The 26,391-nt window shown below is 34.8% G+C and overlaps 1 protein-coding gene across 1 annotated transcript in view; it reads right to left on the bottom strand.

The window, feature by feature from the left end:
- Positions 1–26,391, bottom strand: part of LOC311286231 (NACHT, LRR and PYD domains-containing protein 1 homolog) — a 233,663-nt gene that overhangs the window by 100,354 nt on the left and 106,918 nt on the right. The window lies entirely within an intron of this gene.

Below are 26,391 nucleotides of genomic sequence, written 5' to 3'. Positions count from 1 at the left end.
CATCATATAGAAAATTAATCCGATCTGGATTTCTCCGTTTCACCTGCTCACTTTGTCACTTAGCTTGTCATTGCTCTCGTCTTCCCTCACAACAACCAATCACCGTCACGAATACCTCTCTAGGAGGTGGGCTCTGCGATCTCTTATCCAATAACAAAATAAATGATCAAACTTGCTTGTAAAACCCACATTTTCCAGCAAGTACATTTCAACCAAACAAAAATAAAAAAACTGAACTTTAAAGAAACAGTCAGCATGAGATTTGTGAATTACATTAAACATAACATGCCTAGTAAGTAGTCTACCTACACTACATTCAATTGCTCCAATTCACCCAGGTTACAAATCAAAATGGAGATTCTGTACATGTGTATAGGCCCTATTATATTGTTCATGCTTATGAAGTCAAAGATCAATAACTATGTCAGTTTATGTTACAGGTGAGGTTTTTGGCTCCAAAAGGGGGGAAAACAATAAAGGACTCCATAGGAAGGATGCTTGCCTGCATGTTTTCCAATGACCTGTCCAGGCTGTGTAACTGGACCGGCTCGGGACAGAAGATCTCTTTCAGCCAGCTAGCACTGAAACACATTGTTCACAGTAAGTTATTATTATTAGCCATTAAGTTATTATAATTAAATACATTTCTGGAACACACATTTTACCTCTTGAGACAATTTGGACTTTGAAACAGGGCACCTTTTTTTTTTACATGTTTCTTTTGACAGGTAGCCTATACTGTACACTGTAAACAATGTGCTGTAGTTATGCAGCTGTTTGCCAGTAACTTACTGTAGATTTAAATGTATGCTATTTACTGGCAACAGTTTGTTCAAAGTTAAATGAACATTAAACATTAACAAGTCTTTGTCTTTACAGAATAAAACTAAAATAACAGCCTCATGCAAAGCATTCTGGGAACCAGAAATCTTCATCAACCTTTTTCTGTTTTATTTCCTTCAGATTTTGGTTCCCAGAATGCTTTGCATGAGGCTGTTATTTTAGTTTTATTCTGTAAAGACAAAGACTTGTTAATGTTCACTTAATTTTGAACAAATTATTGCCAGTAAATAACATCAATTTAAATCTACAGTAAGTTATTGGCAAGTAGCTGCCAGTAATACTGTAATTTCTACAGATTTTTCTAACAGTGTAGGCCTATATATATATATATATATGAAGAAAGGCAAATGATGAACTAAAAAACTAATGACCAGTTTTCTGTGATTTCAGGAGCGATAAGAAAGAGCCGCTACAAGAGAGACAACAGAAGGCAGCCTCCAAGAAGTGGGTTCAACATTTTTGAAGGATCTGCTGACAGAGAAGGGGGCAGGAAACAACGGCAGGAAGACTGAAGGGGCTCACATATATATTTTTTAATATATAAATATATTTATTTATTTATGTTATTTATAAATATATATGTTTCTTTATAGTATAGTACAATGTTATAAACAATATAATAATAATAATAATAATATGTACTATAATATAATCTTATGATCTTATATATCCTGTTAATAAGTCAAATAATAATATTTATGTATAATATATATATATATACACTATGGCAAGCCGTTCAGGAAATAATTATATTTATAATGTGAAGTCTGAATATATAAAACGAATGTCTGAATATATAAAACGAATGTCTGAATATATAGAATGAAAGTCTGAATATATAGAATGAATGTCTGAATATATAGAATGAAAGTCTGAATATATATATGAAAGTCTAAATGTATGTGAAAGTGTGAATATGTGAAAAGAAAGTGTACATTTGACAATTCTCACTGAATAATGTGTAGCTTGTTTTAGCCTTTTGAATTGTGATTCATTTAAAAATGTCATTCCCTGAAATTTTCCCATACTTTGGTGAGCTACAAGACTTTTTTGCAACAGTTGGTCATACTCCAAACAACATAAACAATTTGGAGTCTACATCACGTCATCTCGAGGATCATATTTCCATTCTTGCAACATTCTTAGCGCTTATGGACAACAAAATGTTGCTGAAAGAACATTATGCATCATTCTCGAAGGACACATTCAGAATATATATATATATATATATATATATATATATATATATTCAGACTTTCATTCTATATATTCAGACTTCATATTATTAATATAATTATTTCCTGAACGGCTTGCCATAATACACATACACACACATATGTATATATGTATATATATATATGTGTGTGTGTGTGTGTGTGTGTGTATGGTATATAGTATATAGTAAAATGTTCTAAACAATATTATTTATAATAATAATAAAATAATAAGATATTCTGATATATTAACAAAAGTAGCCTACATATTTTGAATATATTTTGAATATTTATCATAATGGTTATATAGTTATTTTATGTTTATTTAGATGTGTTTATTTCGAGTATGTTATGTGTCTTCTTACCAATAAAATTAATATATTTTAAATGATTTGCAGTTGTGTACTTTTTGATTTTGATTACTTAATTCGTAAAAGATTAATATTAGCCTACATTGGATCTAATTATAAGTATTATAATTATCCAGTAATGAAAAAAAAATATCATAATATGCCCCGTGGACCGACCGTGGTCCGCCAGAAAACACTCATTATAAACCAGCGGCACGATAGCGGACCACCGTCGGGAAAGCGGCGGCAGCGCTGGTGGTCCGCTGGAATAACGAGGAGCAAAACGCCAGTGATCCCGCCAGTGGGCCGCCAACTTTGCCACCGGTGGTCCGCCACTGGCCCGCTGGACTCATGTTAGCTGGGTTGGTTTAAATACTTCCACACATGCCAGTGTAACCGGTCTGCAGCTGACCGCTGTTACGATACTCTCTCTCTGCGTTGTGTATAAGAAGGACCAGGACACCGTTACTGCAGTTCATCAAAATGGGGATGTTTATTAACGCCCAACATGGACTTCTCACCATCTGTGGATCAACACCAATAAAGTTGATCAATGACATGTGAGCATCTCATTATTGCATCATCACCTGTATGATACAACACTAGTTAGTTGATTAATGACTCAAAACCTTGCTAATACAGATCATACAGCTCACACGATATATCTCCAAATTATTGATCCACTCGCGCATATAACAAACAACAAAACAACACTATACAGTCTCCATACTGTTTACAAGAGGTTATTAAATAAATGTACACACTTTGCAAACTTAATTTGCTCATAAATTGAAGAGCTCTGAAAATCATGAAAGATTGGTAGAAACCTCAGTTTGTTTTCATGCCAAGAGTTCAAAAGATTAAATGTTATGAGAAAAAAAGGTCTGAAAATGTTTAGAATATAAAGAAAAATATTATGGATTCTCGATTTGTGATGCGGCACGTAGCGGCAGCGAGCTATAATGCACATATGTGCTCTTTTTATGTTTATTAGAGGTTGAAATCAAATAAAATACTGCCAAAACACCCATACTATTTCTGAATAGGATGTATACTTCATAAAGTGTATGAAATTATGGAAATAAATGGTTCAGATCACTCAAAACATATATGAAAATGGAGACGCCCTTATATGGTCAGTAAGGAAGCTGGCTGGCCATCCAGTGAAAAAGTTTGGTACTGCGCCCAAATAAAATCTTACTGAAAGCTCATTTTTTGAGATATCAACCTAAAATTTGGAACACAACTTGTTTAGATTTTTGGCTTTAATTTTCTAGCAGTTTTAGAGTAAAATATATTTTGTAATATATATATTTTATATAAAATATTAATAATTATATTTTTACATTCTATATTTTCATAAACTCAAACTTATATAACTTTTTACTTTCATAATTTATTTCACTTCTACAATAATCTGGCAAATGTCTTCTTAAAAACAAGACCAACCATATGTCTATATTCCAAAGCATTCTTGAACTACAACCATTTAAGTTTGTATAGTGATTTTTTTGTCTATGCGAAAAAAGGGGGGGTGACAGTTAAGGGGTTAAATACTTCCACACATGCCAGTGTAACCGGTCTGCAGCTGACCGCTGTTACGATACTCTCTCTCTGCGTTGTGTATAAGAAGGACCAGGACACCGTTACTGCAGTTCATCAAAATGGGGATGTTTATTAACAGTCACGCCCAACATGGACTTCTCACCATCTGTGGATCAACACCAATAAAGTTGATAAATGACATGTGAGCAGTGCTCGAATTGAGGGGGGGCTGGGGGGATCCGGGACCCCCCATAAGGTATTAGGGACCCCCCATAATAAGTAAAAAATAGAATTAGGGAGGTCCCTCGGATATTTTTATTTTAGTAAAAATAATAATGGCAAATAAAAATAAATGCATGCAATGAATACGGTAATTTTCGTGAATTGATTATTTACAATAATTTATTTTAAGTTTGTTTATAGGCTCGTTGTCATGTCTCTTTAAACTGTAAACGCCCCGCCTAAAGAGCGCTGTGCGCGCGAATGACATCGTCGACTGACAGGACTGTTTGTTTGGCGCCGCTCCGGTTATATTAGGCTAATTTTAGCTTTTAAAAAATGGAGAAAAATAAACCTCCACACTCGCAGTCGGGAAGAGAAAGCTTCTTACTGACTTTTTTGAGGTAATAGTCTCTCGCTATTTATCTTTCTGCTTTATATCTATCCACTCCATGTCGGGGCTTTTATATTCCTATCATAAATTGGAAACATTAATTTTTTTCATAATTAATAGTCCTGGTTCTACAGGAGTGCTAGAGATCTTGATGAAGATGGATAACAGCTTTTTAGTAATTATAAAGGGAGCGCTCGTTGTACGCTTTCTATGCTTTCTAATATCCATTCAGAATTTGTATTTCTTTGTATATAAGTTACTGTAACTTGTTTTTCATTGTTGCTAGGACCAATGGCTGCGTAAACACTGCAAAGTTTTGGGAATTACATACGCATTTATGCGGGATTCACTCTTGAAATAGCAATGATTTATTTTGATTGCCATAGTATTGTTTGTTTATGAATAAAGCAACCTTTTTCACTGCAATGGTTGAATAGTCTGCTGACTCACTCACTCATGACAGTGCTTTGCCGCCACCTACTGGACGTAACTATGTAAAAATCGCAAGTCTTTTGGAACAAACATTATCACAGTGTCACATCAATCAGTTGTTTTTAGGGTAAATACTACATTGGTAAATAAAGCTAGAATCATTCTGTTGGATGTACACTACTGTTCAAAAGTTCAAGAGTCTCTTCTGTTCACCAAGCCTGCATTGATTTGATCCAAAATACAGTTAAAACAGTAATATTATGAAATATTATTACAATGTAAAATAATAATACAATAAACTATAATTTATTTCTGTGATCAAAGCAAAATTTTCACCATTGTTACTCCAGTGTTCATCACACGATCCTTCAGAAATCCTTCTAATATGATGATTTGATGCTCAACAAACATTTATGATTAATATCAATGTTGAAAACAGTTATTTACATTATTTTTTATATATATTTTTTTAGTTTGATGAATAGAAAGTTTATCTGAAATATAAACTTTTGTAGCATTATACACTACCATTCAAAAGCTTGCGGTTAGTAAGAATTTGTAAAAAAAGAAATGTTGGGAAAGGAATTAATAATTTTTATTCAGCACGGAATATACATATATATGTAAGAATATATATATATATATATATATATATGAAAAATAATATATATTAATTATTTATCAAGCGTTTTTAATAAATAGTATATATTTATGCATATTATGATCAAATATATTGTATATTTTGTATAAAGTGTATATTGTGAGACTAACCAACCCCCCGCCCAAAAAAAGTTGGGGACCCCCCATAAGACTTGACTCAATTCGAGCACTGCATGTGAGCATCTCATTATTGCATCACCTGTATGATACAACACTAGTTAGTTGATTAATGACTCAAAACCTTGCTAATACAGATCATATAACAAACAACAAAACAACACTATACAGTCTCCATACTGTTTACAAGAGGTTATTAAATAAATTTACACACTTTGCAAACTTAATTTGCTCATAAATTGAAGAGCTCTGCAAAACGCTTACCTCTACCCAGCATGTGCAATGCGAATGGACTTCCGGCCAAGATGGCGTCTGTGTAGCTGTACCGTTTCTGTCTCGCTTAAACTTTTGTGCAAAACTTAATCTATTTTTTCCTTCCTTGATTTTTTTGTGTTACTTGAACAAGTGTATTTATGTTTTGTCGGATTTTACAACGTTATTAAGCTGAAATCAACAACATTTGCCTTTTGGGACTGAATTGAACATCTGTCGCGGCCTGCCAAGTGCGTTGATTGAAACCGATTGAAACACGCGCTGCCGAAACATAACCTGAGACAAATGGAAGGAATGGCGGAAAGTGTGAAGCCGAAGCGTGTGCATAATTATGCTAAAATCACCCCCGAAGTCGAAGAGGATTTAAGTATGGATTGTTTACCATCTTCAGACACCCCGATCAACAGCCCTCTTCCGAAGATACGACGGCAGGTATCTGAGCCCAATACGGATATACTAAATGATATACTGAAGGCGATTGAGAGGCTGGGAAAAAAGCAAGATGATTTCATGGAGAAGTTACTGGAAATTGAAAGGTCTGTTGCATCCAATACGACCCTGATATCCCAACTCGCCACTAAAGTTGATTCAGTTGCCGACAAAACGGAGAGGGCTGTAGCTAAAACTAACGAACTAGGTGTTCAAGTAGCGGCTGTGATCACTGATAATAAACAACTGTGGGAAAAAGTCGACGAACTGGAGGCATATAAAAGACGATGGAATTTGAAAATGTCTGGTATTCCGGAGGAAACAGGAGAAAATGTGAAAATGATCGCAATGGATATTTTTTCTCGAATCTCGCCGGAATTGAGAGACGTTCTTCAGACTTCCATTGATGTCGCACACAGAATCGGCCCGAGAGCAGGAGGCGCGAGTCCTCGGCGGATTATCGTGCAGTTTTTGTCACGCACGCATCGGGATCGCATCTGGATGGACGCGCAAAACTCTGAAGTCCTCAAACAGAAAGGCATCAAAATAACAGAAGATCTGACACAACGGGCGAGGGAGGCACGGAATAAACTGTGGCCGCTGGTAAGTCAAGCCAGGAAAGATGGAAAACGAGCTGGGTTCAAGGGATCGGTTGCCATTATTGATGGAAAGAAGATTACAGCGGATAAGATGTGAATCATGTTAACATTTGCCCTCCCTTATCCTTTGGTGGACCCCCCCCCAAAAAAAAAGAAGAAAAAAAAAGTGACATTGAACCTTAGATGAAAGCAGGGCTGTAACCTCTTTGCAAAGATGGTGTCCTTTTGTTTTCTCATGGTATTTCCTTTTGATTGTTGGCCTATTAGTTATTTGATAGGTCTTGATATTCTCTAAACCATTTTAAGCTTGATATGGAAGGTTAAAGAGATAAGTTTTGCACTATGTTCCTTCTCGCATAGTTAACTCCTTGCCCTATAGGGCAGATTGTTCTTTTTTTGTTTGTTCCTAAATGTCTTTTAATATTTCTTGTTTTTCACTTAATGTTCGGGGGATTCGCGATCTTACTAAACGAAAAGCTTTATTTTTATTTTGTAATTCTAAAAGAAAAAATATTTATTTTCTACAAGAAACTCATTCTAGTGTTAATGATGAGTCATTTTGGTCAACACAGTGGGGAGGTAAAACTTTATTTTCACATGGGTCTACTCATTCAGGTGGAGTTGTAATTTTATTTAATCATAACTTCAGTGGTAAAATTCTTGAGTCACACTTCTCTTTGGAGGGCAGATGGATAATAGCTGTTGTTCAGTCTGGAGAAGCTGTTATTATTTTATGTAACGTATATGGCTTTAACAGCTCTAACTTAAACCATACTCTTTTCCAAACTTTATCTACAAAATTACTTGCTTTAAATTTGAAATTTCCTTCAGCAACCTTTATTGTGGGAGGGGATTTCAACGAAGCCCCTGATCTGCATTTAGATAGATTCCCCCCAAGACTTAATGTTAATCGCCTTAATTTAGTTATAAATGATTTTTGTAGCAGCCTTTCTTTGTTGGATGCTTACAGACACGTCCATGGAAACAGTATCTCGTCATTTACATGGTTTAAAGCAGACATGTCACAAAAATCTAGAATAGACCTTTGGCTTATATCTGACCGCCTAGGTTCTTTTAATAGCTCCTGTACTATTTCTCCTGCCCCTCTAACTGATCATGCCTGTATTGATCTTGAAATATCTGAGGTTCGTAATCGTTTCCAGAGACGACCAGGATACTGGAAAATGAATACTTCGGTTTTGCAACTTCCTTCATATTGTTCAGGCATTAAGAATATTATCGAAAAATGTAAAGTTAATTCAGACTCTGCTATTGCAAAGTGGGAACTTTTTAAATATGAGTGCCGAAACTTTTCTATACAGTTTGGTAAACAACTTTCTAAGGCAAAGGAGTCGAGAAGCTCAGCAATCATAAAGGAAATTAATAATATTTTATGTTTGTCATCTCCCAGTGAACAGGACAAGGAGAAGTTGTATTTATTGAAGGAAACTCTTGATGTTCTTTATGCAGAAAAGGCCAAAGGTGCATTCATCAGATCAAGGGCAAAATGGCTAGAATTTGGAGAAAAGAATTCTACATATTTTTTTAATTTAGAAAAAAGACAAGGTGAGTTAAAAAGGATTTCAACCCTAAATATAAATGGTAATTTGACTTCTGATGAAGGCAAAATTTCAAAGTTTGTATCTGACTTTTACCAGCAACTTTATACGTCTTCTTTTCATTCTGAAATTTCTAATACATTTTTCTTGAAGGTGGAGCCATTTATTTCATCTATAAGTGAAGATAGTCATGCTGTTTGTGAGGGAGAGATAACTGTGGAAGAACTGGACATTATAATTACTAAGACCCCACTTAATAAGAGTCAAGAAACCCTGACGGGTTACCATTTGAATTTTATCGATCATTTTGGAGTGATATTAAATATTTGATTTTAAATTTTTTTAAAGAATGTTTAGATCAAGGGGAATTATCCGCATCGATGAAGCAAGGTCTTATTAACTTAATCCCAAAACCAAATTTTTAGATAATTGGCGCTCTATAACGTTGCTTAATTCTGATTATAAAATATTAGCTGCAGTATTTGCTAGGAGACTAAAACCCTGTTTAGACGAAGTTGTCTCTCTCACACAATCTGGCTTCATGAAAGGTCGACACATTTCAAACAATATTTGTCTTGTTTTGGATCTTTTAGATTACTCGGAGTTGGTTAATGATGATGCACTTATCTTGTTCCTAGATTTCTACAAGGCATTCGATACAGTAGAGCATGCCTTCATGTATGATGCTTTAGGACGATTTGGCTTTGGTCCAAAATTTCTGAAAACTGTACAGACCCTGTATAAAGACATCAATAGTAATGTATCCTTGTCTAGTGGGACTTCACCACGGTTTGTCATTGAGAGAGGCATCAGGCAAGGCTGCCCTATTTCTCCGTTTTTGTTTTTGTTGGTTGCAGAGCTTCTCAACCTTTATATAGTGAATTGTTCGAATATTGAAGGGATCCAAATAGAAGACCGAACTATTTTAACCAGTCAACTGGCAGATGATACATGCATCTTCCTGAAGGATAAAAGACAGGTCCCCATTATATTAGAGGCATTAAAACTTTTTTCAGATGCCTCTGGCCTTTCTGTTAATCAGAGTAAATCAGAGATTATGACAATTCATCATTCTGCTATCCCAGATATATGTGGAATTAAGGTAAAGGAAAAGGTTAGGTATCTTGGTATTATAATCAATAAATGTCCACATGAAAGAGTTGAAAATAATTTTTCTACGTGTTTACATAAAGCAAAAATGGTTTTTAATTGCTGGTCTCAGAGAAATCTGTCTATCCATGGACGTGTTCTGCTTTCTAAGGCTGAGGGAGTGTCGAGGCTGGTATATCCGGCTCTCTCCTTGTATGCTAGCTCTAAAATGTGTTCAGATATTGATAGGGCCATATTTAAGTTCATTTGGAAAAACAGAACTGAATATATAAAGCGAAAAACGATTATCAGAACTCTTTCAGAGGGTGGGCTTAACGTTCTTGATTTCAGTACTCTTAATACTATTTTTAAAATCAACTGGATAAAACATTGCTTGGCCCATAATAACTCTATATGGTTTTACATCCCCAATTTGTTTTTTGAAAAGTGTGGAGGATTACATTTTTTATTATCATGTGACTTCAAATGTAGTAAACTTCCCATCAAATTATCTAATTTTCACAAGCAGTCACTAGATGCATGGAAAATAGCCTTTAAACATAATTTCTCCCCACACTCTTGTATAATATGGAATAACCAAAATGTATTATCTAAAAGAAAAAGTATATATAAAAAAGAATGGTTTGATAAAGGAATTATTTTTATTTCCGACTTACTAAATTGTAATGGTGAGAATTATACTTATGAACAATTTCTTGCTCTCTCAGGTATTGAATCTACATGTAGAGATTACAATATGGTTGTTAAAAATATCTCCATTAAATTGCTTCAGCTTGTGAAAGCACATCTCAGTTACAACTCAGTGTTACGGCAGACTCCTAAACTTATTATAGGAGGTGTTAATATTTTGGATATGAAGTGTAATAACTCTTACATCAGAAAGTGTCTTAATCAAGATATCAGCTGTTACCCAAAAGCAATTCAGAAATGGAAACAAATTTTTTCTTCTATACCTTCAACTGAGACAATCTGGTCAGCAAGTAATACATTTTTACTGCCAAATAAGGTCAAGGAAATTCATTTTAAAATACTACACAGGTATTATCCATGTAACGCATTTCTTAATAAGTTTAAAAAAGATTTCTCACCACAATGTTGTTTTTGTGATCTTGAATCTGAAACTCTCATACATATGTTTTGCAATTGTAAATATTCTGAAGACTTTTGGAAGCAGGTATCTATGATGGTTTTTGATACATTCTACAAAATAATTAGAATTGATGAGGCTATGATATTATTCTTGGACTGCAATACTGGCTCAGATATAATTGATAACACATTAAAGTTAATAATTCTTCTTGGGAAGTTTCATATACATAAAGCTAAAGTAATGTCTATAACACCCTCCTTTATTTTTTTCTGTAAGGATCTTAAAATATTCTATGACTCATTGAACTCAATCACTGGAAATAAGAAGTGCATAAAAACGTCTCTTATATTGAAAAGAATCATTTGTAGAATTTAATGTTTTACTCTGTACAATGTAAGATCTGTTATATGCTTTCCCCATTTTCTGTTTGTCTTATGTTTGATGCATATATTTGATATGTCTATAAGCTTTTTTGAAGTTTAATAAAAAAAAAAATAAAAAAAAAAAAAGTGCAATGCGAACTGGAGAGAGGCGCGCGCGCACACTCAAAATGGCACCAGGACAGCGGCAGAAAAATATGTCAAAATAAAAGTCTCTAGAGAGTGAATCACAGAATCAACATATATTGCTCAAAGAAAAACAGAAATAAATCACTAATAAAATAATAAGGATTTTAGTGAAAAAACAACAATATATTAAGCTTGGATTGTACTTATTATAACTCGTAACACCAGCAAGACGAAACTAAGAGTATTTACCATAGACTGTGGTATTTACTAGTTGCCATATCATCACTATATAGAGGAAAACAATTGTGCAAAAATTCTGGAATTTTTGGACGAAATCACTGAACATTTAACCCTAACAAAAGTACATTTATTATTGATGTTAATTTAACATCTTTTTTGTGTGTGTGTGTGTGTTTATGTAAATCATGGGCATGTTGTCACACTGCCTCACAACTATTAGAACTATGATATATTCTATACTTTTATGAATTCTATTGAGAAACCACGAGAAAAAGGTGAATAAAGACTAAGAGACAATGTTCAGAAATATTCATTATTATTATGTTTTGAACTGTGCTGTATAGCTGTGTTTTGCGGTGACACAAGACCTGATCTGGCAAATGGTGTTTTAGAAATGAAAATTATATACATAAAATCTTGAGCTCAAACGTGACTTTTGACCACTATTTTAAAGTTACTGTACTCTGCCTTTGTATTGTCAGAAAAAAAGTGAAAAGTCATGCCAAGGCAAAAGGCAGTAACTTACACATTATCAATATTTGGTTGCTGATAACTATTAACAAAATCATTATAGTAACACCTGTATAAAATCTAGTGATCATGGCATTTATTAAGTTGGCTTGAGAAAGCCAACTTACTGAAATCCTATTTAAACTTATTATTAAGTTGGCTTGAGAGAGCCAACATATTGAAATCCTATTTAAACTTATTAAGTTGGCTTGAGAGAGCCAACATATTGAAATCCTATTTAAACATATTATTATTATTATTCTGACCCTAAAAATTTACAACTCAAACTCCTCTTAGAGCTTTAACTCTACATACTCCAAACTCGGCTCAGACACTCAAACTGATCTGACTCGGTGTGCTCTATCTTTTCAGACTGATCGGACTTGCGGTTTTCCTACAAATGACGATCAAAACTCGAAAAAACTCATTCAAAAACTCCCATTGACTTACATTGGGGAGTTCTAAAAAATTCAAACCGACAAAAATTTAAATCTAAACACCTTGAAGACTAAACCAAACTGCCGTTCTATATACTATATGAGCCATTGAGACTCATTTAAACTAATAAACTCTAAACTATAAACACTTATAAACTAGTTAACTTATAAACTCATGAATTCATAGACTTATGAACTCTTAAACTCATAAATTAATAAACTCTGAACTCTTAAACTCATTTAAACTTATAAACTCTGAACTCTTAAACTCATTTAAACTTATAAACTCTAAACTCAAAAACTCTTACACTTATAAACTCATCAATTTATACACTTATAAACTCTAAACTCATAAACTCTTGAGTGTGTGTGTGTGTGAGTGTGTGAGCGAGTTAGTGTGTGTGTGTGTGTATGTGTGTGTGTGTGTGTGTGTGTGTCTGTCTATCTATCCAACTTATTTATCTATCTGTCATAAACTTCAAACTACTTTAAACTTCAAACCACTTTAAACTTCTTAAGTTTAAAGCTTCCAGCTCCCAAGGAACTCCATAGCAACCAAACTCGAGTACCCTAGCAACCGTTTTGTAAGACCTATATCTCTGTATCAGAACATCGTATAGAGATGAGGTTTGGCTCTTTTGACTCATGCTAGCAAACAGCACTTCCAACATGCTACACATGCTAGCAGTGAATAGCTACATGCTAATAGTGATTAGTTAAGTGTTAAATCATGCCAAGATCATGCTAAGAACTCTATAAAAACTCCATAGCAACCATCTGTGACAACTACCAGCCACCTAGTAACACCATATCAACCGCCCTGAATACCTTAACAACCGCCTAGCAACACCATAGCAACCACCAGAACACCCTAGCAAACGCCTAGCAACCCCATAGCAACACCATAGCAACCACCAGAACACCCTAGCAACCGCCTAGCAACACCATAGCAACCACCCAGAATACCCTAGCAACACCATAGCAACGACCCAGAATACCCTAGCAACCGCCTAGCAACACCATAGCAACCACCCAGAACACCCTAGCAACCGCCTAGCAACCACCCAGAATATCTTAGCAACCGCCTAGCAACACCCTAGCAACCACTCAGAACACCCTAGCAACCGCCTAGCAACCACCCAGAATACTCTAGCAACCACCCAGAATACTCTAGCAACCACCTAGCAACCACCCAAAAGACCCTAGCAACCACCTAGCAACCACCCAAAATACCCTAGCAACCACCTAGCAACCACCCAAAAGACCCTAGCAACCACCGAAAATATCCTAGCAACCGCCTAGCAACCACCCAAAAGACCCTAGCAACTACCCAAAATATCCTAGCAACCGCCTAGCAACTACCCAAAAGACCCTAGCAACCACCCAGAACACCCTAGCAACCACCCAAAATACCCTAGCAACCACCAAAAGACCCTAGCAACCACCCAAAATATCCTAGCAACCACCCAAAACACCATAGCAACCGCCTAGCAACCACCCAAAAGACCCTAGCAACCACCCAAAATATCCTAGCAACCACCCAAAACACCCTAGCAACCGTCTAGCAACCACCCAAAAGACCCTAGCAACCACCTAGCAACCACCCAAAACACCCTAGCAACTGCCTAGCAACCACCAAAAATATCCTAGCAACCACCCAAAATACCCTAGCAACCGCCTAGCAACCACCCAAAAGACCCTAACAACCACCGAAAATATCCTAGCAACCGCCTAGCAACCACCCAAAAGACCCTAGCAACTACCCAAAATATCCTAGCAACCGCCTAGCAACTACCCAAAAGACCCTAGCAACCACCCAGAATACCCTTGCAACCACCCAAAATACCCTAGCAACCACCCAAAAGACCCTAGCAACCACCCAAAAGACCCTAGCAACCACCCAGGACACCCTAGCAACTGCCCATAATACCCTAGCAACACCATAGCAATCACCCATAACATCCTAGCAACCGCCTAGCAAAAAACTTTCTGGTTCAAACTTTCTCAAGCCAACTTAAAGTTTGTCTCGACGAACTTTCGCATCTAGTTAAGTTGGCTTGAGAGAGCCAACATATTGAAATCCTATTTAAACTTATTAAGTTGGCTTGGGAAAGCCAACTTACTGAAATCCTATTTAAACTTATTAAGTTGGCTTGAGAGAGCCAACATATTGAAATCCTATTTAAACTTATTAAGTTGGCTTGAGAGAGCCAACATATTGAAATCCTATTTAAACTTATTATTATTATTATTATTCTTCTTACCAAAAAATTCCACTCAAACTCGTCCTAGAGCTTTAACTCTACATACTCCAAACTCGGCTCAGACACTCAAACTGTTCTGACTCGAGTTGCTTTATCTTTTCAGACTGATCGGACTTACGGTTTTCCTACAAATGACGATCAAAACTCGGAAAAACTCCCATTGACTTACACTGGGGAGTTCTAAAAAATTCAAATCCAGATTCAAACTCACCAACCGACAAAAATTCAAATCTAAACACCTTGAAGACTAAACCAAACTGCCGTTCTATATATATTAGCCAATGAAACTCATTTAAACTAATAAACTCTAATCTCATACACTTATAAACTAATTAACTTAAATTTAATAACTAATTAACTAATAAACTCATGAATTCATAGACTTATGAACTCTTAAACTCATAAATTAATAAACTCTGAACTCTAAACTCATTTAAACTTATAAACTCTAAACTCAAAAACTCGTACACTTATAAACTCTAAACTCATAAACTCTGAGTGTGTGTGTGTGTCTGAGTGAGTGTGTGAGCGAGGTAGTCTGAGTGAGTGTGTGTGTGTGTGTGTGTGTGTGTGTGTGTGTGTGTGTTTGTGTGTGTGTGTGTGTGTGTGTGTGTGTGTTTGTGTGTGTGTATCTATCTAACTTATTTATATATCTATCATAAACTTCAAACTACTTTAAACTACTTTAAACTTCAAACCACTTTAAACTTCTTAAGTTTAATGCTTCCAGCTCCCAAGCAACTCCATAGCAACCAAACTTGAGTACCCTAGCAACCGTTTTGCAAGACCTATATCTCTGTATCAGAACATCGTATAGAGATGAGTTTTGGCTCTTTTGACTCATGCTAGCAAACAGCACTTCCAACATGCTACACATGCTAGCAGTGAATAGCTACATGCTAATAGCAATTAGTTAAGTGTTGAATCATGCCAAGATCATGCTAAGAACTCTATAAAAACTCCATAGTAACCATCTGTGACAACTACCAACCACCTAGTAACACCATATCAACCGCCCTCAATACCATAGCAACCCCCCAGAACACCCTAGCAACCGCCTAGCAACCACCCAGAACACCCTAGCAACCACCCAAAATACCCTAGCAACCGCCTAGCAACCACCCAAAAGACCCTAACAACCGCCTAGCAACCACCCAAAAGACCCTAGCAACCACCCAGAACAGCCTAGCAACCGCTTAGCAACCACCCAGAACACCCTAGCAACCACCCAAAATACCCTAGCAACCACCCAAAAGACCCTAGCAACCACCCAAAATACCCTAGCAACCACCCAAAACACCCTAGCAACCACCCAGAACACCCTAGCAACCACCTAGCAACCACCCAAAAGACCCTAGCAACCACCCAAAATATCCTAGCAACCACCCAAAACACCCTAGCAACCGCCTAGCAACCACCCAAAAGACCCTAGCAACCACCCAAAATATCCTAGCAACCACCCAAAACACCCTAGCAACCGCCTAGCAACCACCCAAAAGACCCTAGCAACCACCCAAAACACCCTAGCAACTGCCTAGCAACCACTCAAAAGACCCTAGCAACCACCCAAAAGACCCTAGCAACCACCCAAAAGACCCTAGCAACCACCCAAAACACCCTAGCAACTGCCTAGCAACCACCCAAAAGACCCTAGCAACCACCCAAAACATCCTAGCAACCACCCAAAACACCCTAGCAACTGCCTAGCAACCACTCAAAAGACCCTAGCAACCACCCAAAAGACCCTAGCAACCACCCAGAAAACCCTAGCAACCGCCTAGCAACCACCCAGAATACCCTAGCAACCACCTAGAACACCCTAGCAACCGCCCAAAATACCCTAGCAACCACCCAAAAGACCTTAGCAACCACCCAGGACACCCTAGCAACCACCTAGCAACCACCCAGAACACCCTAGCAACCGCCCAAAATACCCTAAAAAATACATTAGGAACCACCCAGAACACCCTAGCAACCTTTGCGGCCCAAACTTTCTCAAGCCAACTTAAAGTTTGTCTCGACGAACTTTCGCATCTAGTTATTATTATTCTTCTGAGCGGAAAAAAATCTGAGACTAACTCCTCCTAGAGCTTTAACGCTACATACTCCAAACTCGGCTCAGACACTCAAACTGATCTGACTCGAGTTGCTTTATCTTTTCAGACTGATCGGACTTACGGTTTTCCTAAAAATGACGATCAAAACTCGAAAAAACTCATTCAAAAACTCCATTGACTTACATTGGGGAGTTCTAAAAAATTCAAACCGACAAAAATTTAAATCTAAACACCTTGAAGACTAAACCAAACTGCCGTTCTATATACTATATGAGCCATTGAGACTCATTTAAACTAATAAACTCTAAACTATAAACACTTATAAACTAATTAACTTATAAACTAATGAATTCATAAACTTATGAACTCTTAAGCTCTTAAATTAATAAACTCTGAACTCTTAATCTCATTTAAACTTATAAACTCTAAACTGATTTAAACTTATAAACTCAAAACTCAAGAACTCATACACTTATAAACTCATCAATTTATACACTTATAAACTCTAAACTCAGACACACACACTGAGTTTATGAGTGAGTGTGTGTGTGTGTGTGTGTGTGTGTGTGTGTGTGTGTGTGTGTGTGTGTCTATCTAACTTATTTATCTATCTGTCAAACTTCAAACTACTGTAAACTACTGTAAACTTCAAACCACTATAAACTTCTTAAGTTTAAATCTTCCAGCTCCCAAGCAACTCCATAGCAACCAAACTTGAGTACCCTAGCAACCGTTTTGCAAGACCTATATCTCTGTATCAGAACATCGTATAGAGATGAGGTTTGGCTCTTTTGACTCATGCTAGCAAACAGCACTTCCAACATGCTACACATGCTAGCAGTGAATAGCTACATGCTAATAGTGATTAGTTAAGTGTTAAATCATGCCAAGATCATGCTAAGAACTCTATAAAAACTCCATAGTAACCATCTGTGACAACTACCAACCACCTAGTAACACCATATCAACCGCCCTCAATACCATAGCAACCCCCCAGAACACCCTAGCAACCGCCTAGCAACCACCCAGAACACCCTAGCAACCACCCAAAATACCCTAGCAACCGCCTAGCAACCACCCAAAAGACCCTAACAACCGCCTAGCAACCACCCAAAAGACCCTAGCAACCACCCAGAACACCCTAGCAACCGCTTAGCAACCACCCAGAACACCCTAGCAACCACCCAAAAGACCCTAGCAACCACCCAAAATACCCTAGCAACCACCCAAAACACCCTAGCAACCACCCAGAACACCCTAGCAACCACCTAGCAACCACCCAAAAGACCCTAGCAACCACCCAAAATATCCTAGCAACCACCCAAAACACCCTAGCAACCGCCTAGCAACCACCCAAAAGACCCTAGCAACCACCCAAAATATCGTAGCAACCACCCAAAACACCCTAGCAACCGCCTAGCAACCACCCAAAAGACCCTAGCAACCACCCAAAACACCCTAGCAACTGCCTAGCAACCACTCAAAAGACCCTAGCAACCACCCAAAAGACCCTAGCAACCACCCAAAAGACCCTAGCAACCACCCAAAACACCCTAGCAACTGCCTAGCAACCACCCAAAAGACCCTAGCAACCACCCAAAACATCCTAGCAACCACCCAAAACACCCTAGCAACTGCCTAGCAACCACTCAAAAGACCCTAGCAACCACCCAAAAGACCCTAGCAACCCCCCAGAAAACCCTAGCAACCGCCTAGCAACCACCCAGAATACCCTAGCAACCACCTAGAACACCCTAGCAACCGCCCAAAATACCCTAGCAACCACCCAAAAGACCTTAGCAACCACCCAGGACACCCTAGCAACCACCTAGCAACCACCCAGAACACCCTAGCAACCGCCCAAAATACCCTAAAAAATACATTAGGAACCACCCAGAACACCCTAGCAACCTTTGCGGCCCAAACTTTCTCAAGCCAACTTAAAGTTTGTCTCGACGAACTTTCGCATCTAGTTATTATTATTATTCTTCTTACTAAAAAATCTGACTCAAACTCGTCCTAGAGCTTTAACTCTACATACTCCAAAATCGGCTCAGACACTCAAACTGATCTGACCAAGTGTGCTATATCTTTTCAGACTGATCGGACTTACGGTTTTCCTACAAATGACGATCAAAACTCGGAAAAACTCCCATTGACTTAACATTGGGCATTCTAAAAAAATTCAAACTCACCAACCGACAAAAATTTAAATCTAAATCCCTTGAAAACTAATTCAAACTGCCATTCTATATATATTAGCCAATGAAACTCATTTAAACTAATAAACTCTAATCTCATACACTTATAAACTAATTAACTTAAATTTAATAACTAATTAACTAATAAACTCATGAATTCATAGACTTATGAACTCTTAAACTCATAAATTAATAAATTCTGAACTCTAAACTCATTTAAACTTATAAACTCTAAACTCAAAAACTTGTACACTTATAAACTCTAAACTCATAAACTCTGAGTGTGTGTGTGTGTGTGTGTGTGTGTGTGTGTGTGTCTGAGTGAGTGTGTGAGCGAGGTAGTCTGTGTGTGTGTGTGTGTGTGTGTGTGTGTGTGTGTGTGTGTGTGTGTTTGTTTGTATCTATCTAACTTATTTATATATCTATCATAAACTTCAAACTACTTTAAACTACTTTAAACTTCAAACCAATTTAAACTTCTTAAGTTTAAAGCTCCCAGCTCCCAAGCAACTCCATAGCAACCAAACTTGAGTACCCTAGCAACCGTTTTGCAAGACCTATATCTCTGTATCAGAACATCGTATAGAGATGAGGTTTGGCTCTTTTGACTCATGCTAGCAAACAGCACTTCCAACATGCTACATATGCTAGCAGTGAATAGCTACATGCTAATAGCGATTAGTTAAGTGTTAAATCATGCCAAGATCATGCTAAGAACTCTATAAAAACTCCATAGTAACCATCTGTGATAACTACCAACCACCTAGTAACACCATATCAACCGCCCTGAATACCATAGCAACCCCCCAGAACACCCTAGCAACCGCCTAGCAACCACCCAAAAGACCCTAGCAACCACCCAGAACACCGTAGCAACCACCCAAAAGACCCTAGCAACCACCCAAAAGACCCTAGCAACCGCCTAGCAACCACCCAAAAGACCCTAGCAACCACCCAAAAGACCCTAGCAACCGCCTAGCAACCACCCAAAAGACCCTAGCAACCACCCAAAAGACCCTAGCAACCACCCAGAATACCCTAGCAACCACCCAAAACAGCCTAGCAACCACCCAGAACACCCTGGCCACCACCTAGCAACCACCCAGAATACCTTAGCAACGCCTAGCAACACCATAGCAACCACCCAGAACACCCTAGCAACCACCCAAAATACCCTAGCAACCGCCTAGCAACCACCCAAAACACCCTAGCAACCGCCTAGCAACCACCCAAAATACCCTAGCAACCACCCAAAAGACCCTAGCAACCACCCAAAATATCCTAGCAACCACCCAGAACACCCTAGCAACCGCCTAGCAACCACACAAAAGACCCTGGCAACCGCCTAGCAACCACCCAAAACACCCTAGCAACCACCCAAAACACCCTAGCAACCACCCAAAATACCCTAGCAACTGCCTAGCAACCACCCAGAATACCTTAGCAACCGCCTAGCAACACCATAGCGACCACCCATAACATCCTAACAACCGCCTAGCAAAAAACGTTCCGGTCCAAACTTTCTCAAGCCAACTTAAAGTTTGTCTCGACGAACTTTCGCATCTAGTTATTATTATTCTTCTGACCCAAAATTTTCTGACACTAACTCCTCCTAGAGCTTTAACTCTACAAACTCCAAACTCGGGTCAGACCTTCAGACTGTTCTGACTCGAGTTGCTATATCTTTTCAGACTGATTTGACTTTCAGTTTTGTTAAAAATTCATATTAAATATCATAAAAAATCCCATTGACTTTCATTGCAGACTGTTCAAATTGAGCCAAGACTACGGTGGCCCATTAGTGCACAAACACAAAAACTCAAATCTAAACTCCCTGAAGCCCTAGACTCAATTAAACTACTATTCTATGTACTAATGAACCTATCTATCTATCTATCTATCTATCTATCTATCTATCTATCTATCTATCTATCTATCTATCTATCTATCTATCTATCTATCTATCTATCATCTTTTTAACTCCTATCTATCTATCTATCTATCTATCTATCTATCTATCTATCTATCTATCTATCTATCATCTTTTTAACTCTATCTATCTATCTATCTATCTATCTATCTATCTTTTTAACTAAATAATCCATCTTTCTTTCTTTTAAACAAACTAATCTATCTTTCTTTTTAACTAAATAATCCATCTTTCTTTCTTTTTAATGAACTAATCCATCTTTCTTTCTAACTAATATATCTTTCTTTCTTTCATTCTAACTAATATATCTTTCTTTCTTTCATTCTAACTAATCTATCTTTCTTTCTTTCATTCTAACTAATCTATCTTTCTTTCTTTCATTCTAGCTAATCTATCTTTCTTTCTAAGTAATCTATCTTTCTTTCATTCTTACTAATCTATCTATCTTTCTTTCTAACTTATCTATCTTTCATTCTAACTAATCTATCTCTTTCTTTCTAACTAATCTACCTATCTTTCATTCTAACTAATCTATCTATCTTTCTTTCTAAGTAATCTATCTTTCTTTCATTCTTACTAATCTATCTATCTTTCTTTCTAACTAATCTATCTATCTTTCATTCTAACTAATCTATCTCTTTCTTTCTAACTAATCTATCTATCTTTCTTTCTAACTAATCTATCTTTCATTCTTACTAATCTATCTATCTATCTTTCTTTCTAACTAATCTATCTATCTTTCATTCTAACTAATCTATCTATCTTTCTTTCTAACTGATCTATCTATCTTTCATTCTAACTAATCTATCTATCTTTCTTTCTAAGTAATCTATCTTTCTTTCATTCTTACTAATCTATCTATCTTTCTTTCTAACTAATCTATCTATCTTTCTTTCTAACTAATCTATCTTTCATTCTAACTAATCTATCTATCTTTCTTTCTAACTAATCTATCTTTCTTTCATTCTTACTAATCTATCTATCTATCTTTCTTTCTAACTAATCTATCTATCTTTCTTTCTAACTAATCTATCTATCTTTCATTCTAACTAATCTATCTATCTTTCATTCTAACTAATCTATCTATCTTTCATTCTAACTAATCTATCTATCTTTCTTTCTAACTAATCTATCTTTTTCATTCTAACTAATCTATCTATCTTTCTTTCTTTCTAACATATCTTTCTATCTAATCTATCTTTCTAACTAATCTTTCTTTCTTTCTTTTTCTTTCTTTCTTTCTTTCTTTCTTTCTTTCTTTCTTTCTTTCTTTCTTTCTTTCTTTCTTTCTTTCTTTCTTTCTAACTAATCAATCTTTTTTCTTTCTCTCACTAATCTATCTTTCTTTCTAACTAATTAGTCTTTCTTTCTTTCTTTCTTTCTTTCTTTCTTTCTTTCTTTCTTTCTTTCTTTCTTTCTTTCTTTCTTTCTGTCTGTCTGTCTGTCTGTCTGTCTGTCTGTCTTTCTTTCTTTCTTTCTTTCTTTCTATATTTCTTTCTAACTAATCTGTATTTCTTTCTAACTAATCTTTCTTTATTTTTTCTTTCTTTCTTTCTTTCTAGCCAATCTTTTTTCTTTCTTTCTAGCTAATCTTTCTTTTATCTTTTTCTTTCTTTCTTTCTTTCTTTCTTTCTTTCTTTCTTTCTTTCTTTCTTTCTTTCTTTCTAACTAATCTTTCTTTTCTTTCTTGCTTACTTTTCTTATCTTTCTTTCTAACTAATCTTTCTTTTTTCTTTCTTTTCTTTCTTTCTATCTAATCTTTCTTTTTTTCTTTCTTCTTTCATTCTAACAAATTTTTCTTTCTTTTTTCTTCCTTACTTTTCTTTCTTACTAATTTTGCTTTTTTCTTTCTTTCTACTTAATCTTTCTCTTTCTTTCTTTCTTACTTTCTTTCTTTCTTTCTCTTTCTTTCTTTCTTTCTTTCTTTCTTTCTTTCTTTCTAACTAATCTTTCTTTTCTTTCTTGCTTGCTTTTCTTTTCTGTCTTTCTAACTAATCTTTCTTTTTTCTTTCTTTCTATCTAATCTTTCTTTTTTCTTTCTTCTTTCGTTCTAAATAATTTTTCTTTCTTTTTTCTTCCTTACTTTTCTTTCTTTCTTACTAATTTTGCTTTTTTCTTTCTTTCTACCTAATCTTTCTCTTTCTTTCTTTCTTTCTTTCTTTCTTTCTTTCTTTCTTTCTTTCTTTCTTTCTTTCTTTCTTTCTACCTAATCTTTCTTTTTTCTTTTCTTTCTTTCTTTCTTTCTTTCTTTCTAACTAATCTTTCTTTTCTTTCTTGCTTACTTTTCTTTTCTTTCTTTCTAACTAATCTTTCTTTTTTCTTCCTTACTTTTCTTTCTTTCTTACTAATTTTGCTTTTTTCTTTCTTTCTACCTAATCTTTCTCTCTTTCTTTCTTTCTTTCTTTCTTTCTTTCTTACTCTTTCTTTCTTTCTTTCTTTCTTTCTTTCTTTCTTTCTTTCTTTCTTTCTTTCTACCTAATCTTTCTTTCTTTCTTTTTAACTAATCTTTCTAACTAATCTTTCTTTCCTTTCTAACAAATCTTTCTTTTTTCTTTCTTTCTTTCTAACTAATCTTTCTTTCCTTTTTCTTTCTTTCTTACTTTCTTTTTTTCTTTCTTTCTTTCTTTCTTTCTTTCTTTCTTTCTACCTAATCTTTCTTTTTTCTTTTCTTTCTTTCTTTCTTTCTTTCTTTCTAACTAATCTTTCTTTTCTTTCTTGCTTACTTTTCTTTTCTTTCTTTCTAACTAATCTTTCTTTTTTCTTCCTTACTTTTCTTTCTTTCTTACTAATTTTGCTTTTTTCTTTCTTTCTACCTAATCTTTCTCTTTCTTTCTTTCTTTCTTACTTTCTTTCTTTCTTTCTTTTTTCTTTTCTTTCTTTCTTTCTAACTAATCTTTCTTTTCTTTCTTTCTTTCTTTCTTTCTTTCTTTCTTTCTTTCTTTCTTTCTTACTCTTTCTTTCTTACTTTCTCTTTCTTTCTTTCTTTCTTTCTTTCTTTCTTTCTTTATACCTATCTATCTAATCTTTCTTTTTTTCTTTCTTCTTTCGTTCTAACTAATTTTCTTTCTTTTTTCTTCCTTACTTTTCTTTCTTTCTTACTAATTTTGCTTTTTTCTTTCTTTCTACCTAATCTTTCTCTCTTTCTTTCTTTCTTTCTTTCTTTCTTTCTTACTCTTTTTCTTTCTTTCTTTCTTTCTTTCTTTCTTTCTTTCTTTCTTTCTTTCTTTCTTTCTTTCTTTATACCTAATCTTTCTTTCTTTCTTTTTAACTAATCTTTCTAACTAATCTTTCTTTCCTTTCTAACAAATCTTTCTTTTTTCTTTCTTTCTTTCTAACTAATCTTTCTTTCCTTTTTCTTTCTTTCTTACTTTCTTACTTTCTTTCTTTCTTTCTTTCTTTCTTTCTTTCTTTTTTCTTTTCTTTCTTTCTTTCTAACTAATCTTTCTTTTCTTTCTTTCTTTCTAACTAATCTTTCTTTTCTTTCTTTCTTTCTTTCTTTCTTTCTTTCTTTCTTACTCTTTCTTTCTTACTTTCTCTTTCTTTCTTTCTTTCTTTCTTTCTTTCTTTCTTTCTTTCTTTCTTTCTTTCTTTCTTTCTTTATACCTATCTATCTAATCTTTCTTTTTTTCTTTCTTCTTTCGTTCTAACTAATTTTCTTTCTTTTTTCTTCCTTACTTTTCTTTCTTTCTTACTAATTTTGCTTTTTTCTTTCTTTCTACCTAATCTTTCTCTTTCTCTCTTTCTTTCTTTCTTTCTTTCTTTCTTTCTTTCTTTCTTTCTTACTCTTTCTTTCTTTCTTTCTTTCTTTCTTTCTTTCTTTCTTTCTTTCTTTCTTTCTTTCTTTCTTTCTTTATACCTAATCTTTCTTTCTTTCTTTTTAACTAATCTATCTAACTAATCTTTCTTTCCTTTCTAACAAATCTTTCTTTTTTCTTTCTTTCTTTCTAACTAATCTTTCTTTCCTTTCTAACAAATATTTCTTTTCTTTTTTTTCTTTTTCTTTCTTTCTAACTAATCTTTCTTTTCTTTCTTGCTTACTTTTCTTTTCTTTCTTTCTAACTAATCTTTCTTTCTTTCTTTCTTTTCTTTCTAACTAATCTTTATTTTATTTTTCTTCTTTCGTTCTAACTAATTTTTCTTTCTTTTTTCTTCCTTACTTTTCTTTCTTTCTAACTAATCTTTCTTTCTTTATTTCTTTCTTTCTTTCTTTCTTTCTTCCTTTTTTTCTAATCTATCTATCTTTCTTTCTAACTAATCTATCTATCTTTCATTCTAACTAATCTATCTCTTTCTTTCTAACTAATCTATCTATCTTTCTTTCTAACTAATCTATCTTTCATTCTTACTAATCTATCTATCTATCTATCTTTCTTTCTAACTAATCTATCTATCTTTCATTCTAACTAATCTATCTATCTTTCTTTCTAACTAATCTATCTATCTTTCATTCTAACTAATCTATCTATCTTTCTTTCTAAGTAATCTATCTTTCTTTCATTCTTACTAATCTATCTATCTTTCTTTCTAACTAATCTATCTATCTTTCTTTCTAACTAATCTATCTTTCATTCTAACTAATCTATCTATCTTTCTTTCTAACTAATCTATCTTTCTTTCATTCTTACTAATCTATCTATCTATCTTTCTTTCTAACTAATCTATCTATCTTTCATTCTAACTAATCTATCTATCTTTCATTCTAACTAATCTATCTATCTTTCTTTCTAACTAATCTATCTATCTTTCATTCTAACTAATCTATCTATCTTTCTTTCTAACTAATCTATCTATCTTTCATTCTAACTAATCTATCTATCTTTCTTTCTAACTAATCTATCTTTTTCATTCTAACTAATCTATCTATCTTTCTTTCTTTCTAATATATCTTTCTATCTAATCTATCTTTCTAACTAATCTTTCTTTCTTTCTTTCTTTCTTTCTTTCTTTCTTTCTAACTAATCAATCTTTTTTCTTTCTCTCACTAATCTATCTTTCTTTCTAACTAATTAGTCTTTCTTTCTTTCTTTCTTTCTTTCTTTCTTTCTTTCTACCTAATCTTTCTTTTTTCTTTTCTTTCTTTCTTTCTTTCTTTCTTTCTTTCTTTCTTTCTTTCTTTCTTTATACCTAATATTTCTTTTTTCTTTTCTTTCTTTCTTTCTTTCTTTCTTTCTTTCTTTCTTTCTAACTAATCTTTCTTTTCTTTCTTGCTTACTTTTCTTTTCTTTCTTTCTAACTAATCTTTCTTTTTTCTTCCTTACTTTTCTTTCTTTCTTACTAATTTTGCTTTTATCTTTCTTTCTACCTAATCTTTCTCTTTCTTTCTTTCTTTCTTTCTTTCTTTCTTTCTTTCTTTCTTTCTTTCTAACTAATCTTTCTTTCTTTCTTTTTTCTTTCTAACTTTTCTTTCTT

The sequence above is a fragment of the Rutilus rutilus genome (assembly GCF_951802725.1).
Source record: "Rutilus rutilus genome assembly, chromosome: 2".
Classification (NCBI taxonomy): Eukaryota; Metazoa; Chordata; class Actinopteri; order Cypriniformes; family Leuciscidae; genus Rutilus; species Rutilus rutilus.
The sequence above is the reverse complement of the archived record's forward strand: the minus strand, read 5'-3'. Positions and strand labels throughout refer to the sequence as shown.